General features: G+C 47.2%; 1 long non-coding RNA gene across 3 annotated transcripts; it reads right to left on the reverse strand.

Annotated features, from left to right (window-relative positions):
• Positions 1–9,389: 9,389 nt before the first annotated feature.
• LOC311119898 lies at positions 9,390–12,029 on the reverse strand. 3 transcript variants are annotated; one of them, XR_014612039.1, is made up of 6 exons: positions 11,965–12,029; positions 11,740–11,820; positions 11,386–11,456; positions 10,589–10,694; positions 10,417–10,464; positions 9,390–10,302 (listed from the first exon to the last, which is right to left on the reverse strand). It is a non-coding gene; the product is annotated as an uncharacterized lncRNA (long non-coding RNA). The 3 variants fall into 3 exon arrangements; XR_014612038.1 differs by lacking the exon at positions 10,417–10,464; XR_014612040.1 differs by lacking the exons at positions 10,417–10,464; positions 11,965–12,029 and having other exon boundaries at positions 10,589–10,645; positions 11,740–11,949.
• Between the last annotated feature and the right edge of the window lie 93 nt (positions 12,030–12,122).

Here is a 12,122-nt window from a genome sequence, read left to right on the forward strand (position 1 = left end):
AGGAGAGGAGGCAGCTTCGGAGGAAGTCGTGACAGTACCCCCCTCCCCTTGACGCGCAGCTCAAGCAGCGCGCCGATACCGGCCTCGGGGACGGCCAGGAGGACGCGGAGAGGGGCGATTCAGATGGTGACGGTGGAAATCCCACAACAGGGAGGGATTGAGGACATCCCTCACCGGGACCCAGCACCGCTCCTCCGGACCGTACCCCTCCCACTCCACGAGGTACTAAAGGCCCCCCACCCGACACCTCAAATCCAGGATGGAATGGACGGAGTACGCCGGGGCCCCCTCGATGTCCAGAGGGGGCGGAGGGACCACCCACACCTCAGACTCCTGGAGTGGACCAGCCACCACCGGCCTGAGGAGAGACACATGAAACGAGGGGTTAATACGGTAATCAGGAGGGAGTAGTAACCTATACTTAACCTCGTTTATTCTCCTCAGGACTTTGAACGGCCCCACAAACCGCGGGCTCAGCTTCCGGTAGGGCAGGCGGAGGGGCAGGTTCCGGGTCGAGAGCCAGACCCGATCACCCGGTACAAAGACCGGGGCCTCACTGCGGTGGCGATAAGCATTGGCCTTCTGGCGACGCACGGCACGCTGGAGGTGGACGTGGGCAGTGTTCCACGTCTCCTCCGCGTGCCGAAACCAGTCATCCACCGCAGGAGTTTCGGTCTGGCTCTGATGCCACGGTGCCAGGACCGGCTGATAACCTAAAACACATTGAAAGGGAGATTGGTTAGTGGAGGAGAGCGGAGAGAGTTCTGGGCATATTCGTCCCATGGCAAGAACCACCGACCACTCCCCCGGCTGGTCCTGGAAGTAGGACTGCAGGAGCCTACCCACATCTTGATTCACCCGTTCCACCTGCCCTTTAGCCTCGGGGTGGAACCCAGAGGTCAGGCTGACCGAGACCCCCAGACGTTCCATGAACGCCTTCCAGACTCTGGACGTAAACTGGGGACCCCGGTCAGACACTATGCCCTCTGGCACCCCGTAGTGCCGGAAGACGTGAGTAAACAGGGCTTCTGCTGTTTGCAGGGCCGTGGGGAGACCGGGCAGAGGAAGGAGGCGGCAGGCTTTAGAAAAGCGGTCCACAACGACCAGGATGGTGGTATTACCCTGAGAGAGGGGAAGATCAGTGAGGAAGTCAATTGACAAGTGGGACCATGGCCGTTGTGGAACTGGCAAGGGATGTTACTTACCCACTGGGAGGTGCCTTGGTGCCTTACTCTGGGCGCACACCGAGAAGGAGGAGACATATACCCTCACGTCCTTAGCCAAGGTAGGCCACCAGTACTTCCCGGTCAGGCAGCGCACTGTACGACCGATACCTGGTTGACCAGAGGAGAGGGACGTGTGTGCCCAATAGATAAGACGATCACGGACAAGAGACGGCACGTACCGCAGCCCAGCTGAGCACTGAGGTGGAGATGGCTCTGTGCGTAACGCCCGCTCTATGCCCAATTCCATTCCATTGCCCACACTACCGGCGCCACAATGCAGGAGGTTGGGGGTGTTGTCTATGGGCCTCTCCTCTGTGTCATACAGCCGTGACAGTGCGTCTGCCTTCACGTTCTTTGTGCCTGGTATGTATGACAGCGTGAAATCAAACCGGCTGAAGAACAAGGCCCACCTGGCCTGGCGAGGGTTTAGTCTCCTCGCTGCCCGGATGTACTCCAGGTTACAGTGGTCCGTCCAGACAAGGAAAGGGTGTTTCGCCCACTCGAGCCAGTGCCTCCACGCGGTCAGGGCTCTGACAACAGCCAACAGCTCCCGATCACCAACGTCGTAGTTCTGCTCCGCCGGGCTGAGCTTCTTCAAGAAGAAGGCACAGGGGCGGAGCTTGGGTGGCGTGCTCGAGTGTTGGGAAAGGACAGCGCCTATCCCTACCTCGGACACATCTACCTCCACTACGAACAGTAATGATGGATTGGGATGGGCCAGTACCGGGACTGAGGTGAACAGAGCCCTCAGGTTACTGAAAGCCCTGTCAGCCTCAGCAGACCAGCGGAGCCGGGACGGCCCACCCTTCAACAGGGAGGTGAAAGGAGCTGCGACCTTGCCAAAGCCCCGGATAAAACTCAGATAGTAGTTGGCAAAGCCAATAAAGCGCTGCACCTCCTTTACTGGGGTTGGAGTCTGCCAATTACACACGGCTGAAATGCGGTCTCCCTCCATCTCCACACCTGAGGTGGTGATGTGGTATCCGAGGAAGGAGAGGGACTGTTGGAAGAACAGACACTTTTCTGCCTTGGCATATAGGTAATTCTCCAACAGTCGGCCCAGCACTTTGCGATAACAGGGACACATGCTCGGCGCGCGTAGCGGAATACACCAGAATGTCATCAATGTAGACCACCACACCGTGACCCAGCATGTCCCGAAACACCTCGTTCACAAAGGACTGGAAGACTGAGGGAGCATTCATCCACCCGTACGGCATCACCAGGTATTCATAATGCCCCGAGGTTGTGCTGAATGCTGTCTTTCACTCCTCCCCTTCCCGAACACGCACCAGGTTGTACGCACTCCGGAGATCTAATTTCATGAAGAAGCGCGCTCCATGCATTGATTCGATAACAGAGGAGATGAGGGGTAGAGGATAACTATAGCGAATGGTTGTTTGATTAAGTGCCCGGTAATCAATGCAAGGGTGCAGACCTCCGTCTTTCTTCTTCATGAAAAATAAACTCGATGAGGCGGGCGAAGCGGAGGGATGGATGAACCCCTGGCGCAGGGACTCGGAGACGTATGTCTCCATAGCCTCCGCTTCAGCCTGCGACAAGGGATATACATGACTCCTGGGAGGCACAGCGTCTACCCGGAGGTTTATCGCGCAATTTGGAGAACGCGTGCGCCAAATCGAGGTATTCGGGGGGAATGCGCACGGTGGAGGTAGTGTCTGGTCTCCACCGTGCGCATTCGGAAACAGCTAGACACCTAACCTGACACTCTCATGACCACCCGGTGAGAACCCTCTGCGGCCATGAAAAGGTGGGGTCGCGTAGTGTGAGCCAGGGAAGACCCAACACAACAGGGAACTCAATAATATAGAAGGTGACTTGCTCCCTATGGGTCTCCTGCATAATCATTGTGACTGGTGCTGTAACTTCCCTAACAAACCCTGATCCTAATGGTCGACTGTCAAGTGCTTTGATGGGCAATGGAATGAGTAGGGGAACCAATGTAATATAGAGACTATTAGCTAAAGATCTGTCCATAAAGTTCCCAGCTGCGCCTGAATCGACCAGTGCCTTACACTGGGGAACTACCGGGTAATCAGGGAAGTTGACGTGTATGGTGTAGTGCACAGCAGAGGGCTCTGAACGAGTGTGGGTTTGCACTACCTGGGGGAGAATGAGTGCCCTGCCTGCCACCTCCAGACCCGGAAGAACCCTGACGACAGCATAGAGCAGAATGTCCTCTCTTGCCACAAGAGTGACACTGGCACTGTCGTCCTCAGTTCTCCCGGATCGCTGCACCACCCAGCTCCATCGGAACGTAATCGGGGTTGAGGGGGGGTGAAACAGGCAGGCCTCTTCCAGGACATCCTTTTGAAGTTAGCAGGTTGTCCAACCGGATGGCCATGTCCACCAGCAGTTCTAAACTCCAGGGCAAAGTCCTGCGCGGTCCTCGTCCCCTGCCTCAGTTGGACCAGCCGCTCGCACGCCTCTCTTCCTTCGGGGGGGTGATCGAATACTGCCCGGAAGAGACGAGCAAACGCCCCGTAGTTGTCCAACGCGTCTCCTCCTTCACTCCAGACCGCGTTGGCCCACTCCAGGGCTTTCCCCGAGAGGCAGGAGACGAGGGCGGACACCTTCTCCCGATCCGATGGAGCAGGGCTGATGGTCGAAAAATAGAGGTCCAGCTGCAGGAGGAAACCCTGGCAACGGGCCGCTGTCCTGTCGTACTCCCTCGGTCGTGATAGGTGAATAGCTCTGGTCGCTGGGGTGTGGGTGGCTGGATCCGGTCGCTCAGCTGGTCCCGAAGGGTCGGGTCCTCTCCTCTCCAGGCGTTGGACGACCTGGAAAACCCGATCCATCGCTTCTCCCAAGCTGGCTAACATGTTGGAATGCTCCCGGACCCGCTCCACAACTCCAGGCATGTTCTCTGCTCCTGCTGACTCAACGATTCAGGTGTGTGATTCTGTAGCGGGTGATTTTGGATGGAGTCAGGGGCAGGAGGGTAAATCACAGAATATATGGTTTATTCAGGAACACAGCGGTACGCAGCAATGCATAAAACACTCCAGTGCGGTAAATACGGAGCACTGGAGAAAACTAGGCACACGGGTGAATATCCCGGCGATACAAAATACAAAGTAGCTCCACCACAATAACTAGAGGGAATACTTATACAGGTACTAATGAGGGGATATGAACCATGTGTGTGTAATAAACAAGACAAAACAAATGGAATGATGAGCTGAGGAGCGGCAGTGTCTAGATACCGGTGACGACGAACGCCGAATCCTGCCCGAACAAGGAGAGGAGGCAGCTTCGGCGGAGGTCGTGACCCGTATGGCCATATTCATAATCTTTCAGTAACCATTTTTCTCCTATTCTTTGCTATTCAATCTATATACTTTTTTAATTGTTACCAAAAAAATGACTGAATGTTTTTCTAGTGTGCATTGTTAATTTCTTTGTTCATATTTAGGAGCTGTTCTTCACACATGCACTTGTGATTTACATAACTCTCTGTGAAACAAACTGCGTCAGAGGGATCAGAGGGAGACTTGTCTGTGGTTGCTCTTCTCACTCAACTCCGCAACTACGCTAAACAAGTGTGGACAAACTCTACTGTCAGCGTGAGCCAACAGGTTTGGGCTTAATTTAATGTCATTGTGATGTGTGACTGTGTTGCAGTGGTACTGGGTGTGACTTACCCCACTCAGAGTATCTGTACCTTGAAGGGGTCAACAATGGACCTGTCCTGCTCTTACACATATCCCAGAGGTCATACAGTCATAAAAGCATCATGGTCCTATAGATGGTCCGGTGTGAAACCTGAGATGGTGGTCATTCAGAGTACAGTCGTGGTCAAAAGTTTTGAGAATGACACAAATACTAATTTTCACAAAGTCTGCTGCCTCAGTTTTGATGATGGCAATTTGCATATACTCCAGAATGTCATGAAGAGTGATCAGATGAATTGCAAAGTCCCTCTTTGCCATGAAAATGAACTTAATCCCAAAAAAACATTTCCACTGCATTTCAGCCCTGCCACAAAAGGACCAGCTGCCATCATGTCAGTGATTATCTCGTTAACACAGGTGAGATTGTTGATGAGGACAAGGCTGGAGATCACTCTGTCATGCTGATTGAGTTAGAATAACAGACTGGAAGCTTTAAAAGGGTGGTGCTTGAAATCCTTGTTCTTCCTCTGTTAACCATGGTTACCTGCAAGGAAACACGTGCCGTCATCATTGCTTTGCACAAAAAGGGCTTCACAGGCAAGGATATTGCTGCTAGTAAGATTGCACCTAAATCAACCATTTATCGGATCATCAAGAACTTCAAGGAGAGAGGTTCAATTGTTGTGAAGAAGGCGTCAGGGCGCCCAAGAAAGTCCAGCAAGCGCCAGGACCGTCTCCTAAAGTTGATTCAGCTGCGGGATCGGGGCACCACCAGTGGAGAGCTTGCTCAGGAATGGCAGCAGGCAGGTGTGAGTGTATCTGCACGCACAGTGAGGCGAAGACTTTTGGAGGATGGCCTGGTGTCAAGAAGGGCAGCAAAGAAGCCACTTCTCTCCAGGACAAACATCAGGGACAGACTGATATTCTGCAAAAGGTACAGGGATTGGACTGCTGAGGACTGGGGTAAAGTCATTTTCTCTGATGAATCCACTTTCCGATTGTTTGGGGCATCCGGAAAACACTTTGTCCGGAGAAGACAAGGTGAGCGCTAACATCAGTCCTGTGTCATGCCAACAGTAAAGCATCTTGAGACCATTCATGTGTGGGGTTGCTTCTCAGCCAAGGGAGTGGGCTCACTCACAATTTTGCCTAAGAACACAGCCATGAATAAAGAATGGTACCAACACATCCTCCGAGAGCAACTTCTCCCAGCCATCCAAGAACAGTTTGGTGACGACCAATGCCTTTTCCAGCATGATGGAGAACCTTGCCATAAGGCAAAAGTGATAACTAAGTGGCTCGGGGAACAGAACATCGACATTTTGAGTCCATGGCCAGGAAACTCCCCAGACCTTAATCCCATTGGGAACATGTGGTCGATCCTCAAGAGGAGGATGGACAAACAAAAACCCACAAATTCTGACAAACTCCAAGCATTGATTATGCAAGAATGGGCTGCCATCAATCAGGATGTGGCCCAGAATTTAATTGACAGCATGCCAGGGCGGATTGCAGAGGTCTTGAAAAAGAAGGGTCAACACTGCAAATATTGACTCTTTGCATAACTTAATGTAATTGTCAATAAAAGCCTTTGACACTTATGGAATGCTTGTAATTATACTTCAGTATACCATAGTAACATCTGACAAAAATATCTTATAACACTGAAGCAGCAAACTTTGTGAAGACCAATATTTGTGTCATTCTCAAAACATTTGACCACGGCTGTACTATGGGGACAGAGTGAGTCACTCCACCCTGATAATCACAGACCTGAGAGAAATGTGAGATTCAAATACAAGGATTTTTAATTTCAAGCTACACTATATGATAACATGTGTCCTCAAACCATCCACCTTTTGTTTAACCTTTAGGGAAACACACCGCCCGGGCAACGAAGGAGTGGCTTCGTAAGAAGCATTTCAAGGTCCTGGAGTGGCCTAGCCAGTCTCCAGATCTCAACCCCATAGAAAATCTTTGGAGGGAGTTGAAAGTCCGTGTTGCCCAGCAACAGCCCCAAAACATCACTGCTCTAGAGGAGATCTGCATGGAGGAATGGGCCAAAATACCAGCAACAGTGTTTGAAAACCTTGTGAAGACTTACAGAAAACGTTTGACCTGTGTCATTGCCAACAAAGGGTATATAACAAAGTTATTGACCAAATACTTATTTTCCACCATAATTTGCAAATAAAATTCATTAAAAATCCTACAATGTGATTTTCTGGATTTTTTTTTCTCATTTTGTCTGTCATAGTTGACGTGTACCTATGATGAAAATTACAGGCCTCTCTCATCTTTTTAAATGAGAGAACTTGCACAATTGGTGGCTGACTAAATACTTTTTTCCCCCACTGTATAGTGTGTAAAGTATTCATTCCGTGTGTCTTCTTTCAGAGTGTGAGGGACTCCCGCAGCGACACAGCCACTCAGAGACGCTCAGCCCTCCCATTATGAGAACTGGAGAAAACCACCACAGAACCTGGACTAAAGAAAACCACCACTGAACCTGGACTGAAGAGAACCCCCACAGAACATGGACTGAAGAGAACCACCACAGAACATGGACTGAAGAGCTATGGCACCAAAACCTAAGCTAGGCCTTACACCTCTGTTCTCTTAACAATCATATTGCTACCACATCTAGAAGTTTTCCAGACCATGAACTTCAACTTTTGAGTGAATGCTGCATTTGAATGATATGTCCTTGTTATGATAGTAATCTACAGTATATTGACAGTATATATCAAGATTTTACTTCTGCTCTTTATGGGCCCCGTGTAGCTCAGTTGGTAGAGCATGGCGCTTGCAACGCCACGGTTGTGGGTTCGTTTCCCACGGGGGGCCAGTATGAAAAATGTATGCACTCACTAACGGTAAGTCGCTCTGGATAAGAGTGTCTGCTAAATGACTAAAGATGTAAAATGTAAAATCATTGGGATTTTGCATTTCTATATTTTTGATTACACAAAAACTTCTCAGCGACTAACATCGATAATATTGATAACACCGTATAATATTTTTTGCTCTAGGACCGAGTGCTCCTGATATGTTTAATGATTTACTTTGTATTGCTATCAGTCATTATTGCGCAATTGCCTTTTATGAAAATGTTATATTACGCAATACCATATTGTTCAGTGTAATAATATTCTATGTTTGATTATCAAATTATTCTTTACTACCTTTTTTAGACACATTGTGGTTCAGGATCAATAAACTACAGTGAGTGTACAAAACATTAGGAACACCTGCTCTGTCCATGTCATAGACTGACCAGGTGAAAGCAATGATCCCTTATTGATGTCACTTGTTAAATCCACTTCAGTCAATGTAGATGAAGGGGAGGAAACAGGTTAAAGAAGGATTTTTAAGCCTTGAGATAATTGAGAATGTGTGCCATTCAGAGGGTGAACGTGTAAGACAAAATATTTAAGTGCCTTTGAACGGGGTATGGTAGTAGGTGCCAGGTGCACCGGTTTGTGTCAAGAACTGCAACACTGCTGGGTTTTTCATGTTCAACAGTTTCCTGTGTGTATAAAGAATGGTCCACCACCCAAAGGACATCCAGCCAACTTGACACAACTGTGGTAATCATTGGAGTCAACATGGGCCAGCATCGCTGTGGAACACTTTCGACACCTTGTAGAGTCCATGCCCTGACGAATTAATGCTGATACAAGGATCCTATATTAGGTACTACTACAGTGCTAGCTAGCTACATATGGTTTTACAGTACTAATCATATTTCATGAATGTACAAAGTCCACTTTGACCCAAGAGAACAAGTCAGACTAAGAATAGACTAAAGATCATTATGAATACTAGTATTATATGGACATAGTTGACCTGATCCTAGATCAGCACTCCCAGGCAACTTTCAGGCATTTTGGTGCCACAACAGCCCTTCCATGGGAGAGCATCCTCACCTGGCGGACAGTGGCCCGTTTCTAAAAGACAGGAAGAGGTCTGCTGGAGCTGCTGGAGTTAACCACACACAGCAATGGTGTTGGTCAGGTGACCCACTCCCTTCTCATGGTCTCCTGAGGGTTAGAAAACAAAATAGATTAGTTGAAAGCCACACTGTCAGGTCAGGATTAGATGAACCCCGAACTAATATAGAAAATAATGTATTCCAAACTTCTAAACATGCAACAGCCCCCTTACAATGTCTGGCACTGTCCCCTGAGGGAATATAATCATTCTCTATTGCAAGTATTCTGACCATGATAACATTTAATTTAATTGAGAAAGGTCAAGTCAAATGTGAGTGTGCGTGTCTGCCTGCCTCTCAGTCAGTCAGTTGTTACTCAAAGCATAGTCTACCTCGATCAGTAGAGCGTTGCATGGTGATGAACTTGGCAGACTTCTTCCTGGCCTCAGCGATGGTCAGAAGACTGCACTGAGGGGTGAAGGACAGCAGGGGGATCTGATAGGTGCTCACCTCTCCTGTAATAGATTGAGGGTGTCGTAGAAATATTTGACTCAAAAAGTAGTCAACTTAAAAATATTTCTCAAGAGACTGGAACTTGTGAATTTAGACTTTTATTATTTGCATAACAAAGCCGAGCTTGCTCCATGGAGCAACTGCTTGCCCTGAACCGGAGCGCTCCTTTTATACAGACACATGCATAGTCACACTGATACAACTCCTCCCTATGTGAATGAATAACATATTTCAGTATCACATGTTGGCTACTCACGAGGGCTACTTGCGCTTCTCTAAGTGGGGCCACTGTTTCTTATTAGTGGCATGACTCAAAAAAGTATGTACATACGTACGTTAAAGAACAATCACACTCTGTTTTGACTATATTCACTATCCAGGCATGCATCTGGAGTACAAAGTATCAATCATGTTCATTCTGTTTTACCTTTATCATTTCATAACACATTATAAAACATATCAATTAATCCTTAAACATGGTTTAAACATGTCATCCATAACCACATACATTTAAGCATTTATCATTTACCATCCTCCCTGGCCCTTGAGATTATGTGCATGTGGCTATGTGTCAGGTCATAAGGACATAAGCACAAACAAATGATAACACTAGTTCCATTGTTACTCCAATCTCCACACAGCCATCACGAGGAGTTGTATCTCCATCACATGTCATTGACATACCCAGACCAGCTGCAGGGAGTTTATGAAAAACACATAAATGTCTCTGCTCTGTATTAACGCTTCAACTGGTTCTCAATCCATAAACATTTTAAGGCATATAGGTGTTTAATTCTACAACATATGTACTTGAAAATCATCTATAAGGGGAGACCACAATAGAAGTGTTGAATGCAGAATAAAGCATCTCTCATGGTGATTGGATGTCAAATAAATCCTTGCCAACAGCTGAGAAGAGTTGCTGTTTTTATGCTAGTCCCAGATCTGTATGTCCACTCACCCACATCTACTAATCATAGACCAGGGGGTCAATCTGAAATTATAGAAAGGATGATCAGAGAGAGAGAATTCGCCATCAGAGTAGGAGTGCTGATCTAGGATCAGGTCGACTCTGTCCATGTAATACTAGTATTCATTATGATCTGACCTTTGGTACATTCTTAGTCTGGATTGTTGTCTTGGGTCAAAATGGACCCTGTACATTCATGAAATATGATTAGTAAAGGAGGGCTCTCCTGCTAGCACTGTAGTAGTACCTAATACATATAGAATACTTGTATCGGCTGTTATAGATTCATTTTATGAAGATGAGCTCCTACATTTGCTCCAGTATTAAAGTTGCCTTCCAGTGGCCACCACCACTCCTCCAGCCACATCTGGAACTCCAAGAGACAGACAGAGAGAGAGAGAGAGACAGTCTGAGAGCTGGGAAAATAGACAAATGTAAAACAAATGTTGCTTATTCATAGGTTGCACCTCAGTCAGTGTGTCGCGTCATGTCATTGTTATGAATATTCTCCAAGCCTCCCTCTGCCGTCGGCGCATAGACATGCACAAAAGTCAGGATGGATGGAGGCTAATGAGTCAAAGTAACACTATAGCGGCCTGGAAATATGATGACATTGCTAAAGTAGACAAACGTTTAGTATGAAACAACTTTGACATCATTATCATGTCGTCAAATGGATGGCAATGTTGTCATTAGCTAACAAGTTCATCAAAAATAGCTAGCAATGCTACGGCAACTAGCAAAAATGTGGTGGTATCCCCTCAATTGTAGCTAGCTAACATTATGCTGCACATCAAAAGTCAATCTGGCGACATCAAAATGATGACAAACGGTTTAACTAATTAGTTGCCTCCTTTTGCAATGTCATTGTATTTCCAAACCACTGTAATTAACTTTTTGAAGAAATCAGCACTCATTGACGACGCATTGAGTAGAATGCTCGATCAATCGGACATGCTTCTCAGACAGGGGCTTGCTTGTTCGTTCTTGTCTGAGAATAGCCATAGCTAGCTACCACAGTGATCCCCTTGAGAGTAGCTAATTTCAGTGCATCATTCATAAGGCTAGCTAGCTAGTGTAGGAGCTCCCTAGGTGAGTCCTCTTTACCTTTACTGGACTCAGGCTGAGATATGCTGTCCATGTTCACTTCATGGATCTCCTTTCTTGCCACAGTGTGACTGAAAAAAAATACAAAAACATCTAAATACATGTACATACAACTTTTACCAATTGTGAGAAGACTGTATTAGCAAAAGGACATGTATATTTACATTGCCCTTGGCTGGAACATGTATGACAAGGCAAAAATCAAGACATATTTCACACAAAATAGGATGGATGCACACAATTCTTGGTGATAGCCAAGTTAATTTAAATAATGTATGAATTAAGAATCTCAAATAGAGTTTGGTTTGAGAGCCAAACGGAGAGGCTGTCCTGTTAAGGTGAGGTTTTGCTCACCTGCAAACAGAAGGTATTCAGCTCAAGGCGTTATTGGCCCCGGCAGCACAGTCTCCTCTGTCTGAGCATTGATCTTGGCATCTGCAGAACAGAGACAACAGAGGAAGTATTCAAGATTGTTTTTCTGGGAACGCACTTTTAAAGGAGTACTAATCTACTTCCACTGTTGGCTATTGACCCCAGAATTTTATTTTGGAGAATCCAGCATCGTATTATTAAACATACTTTCCAAACGTTGGTCTGTTGTATACCCACTTCCTTCCTGCTTACATCATGTCAAAATAAAAGTCCCCCACAATTATTATTTTTTGTCCACATATGGTGCATGTGCATGACTTATTTTAGATTTTGTTCCAAATTCCCCCCTTCGTAATGACCAACCT

Source organism: Coregonus lavaretus (assembly GCF_964263955.1).
Source record: "Coregonus lavaretus genome assembly, contig: HAP1_SCAFFOLD_55, whole genome shotgun sequence".
Taxonomy (NCBI): Eukaryota; Metazoa; Chordata; class Actinopteri; order Salmoniformes; family Salmonidae; genus Coregonus; species Coregonus lavaretus.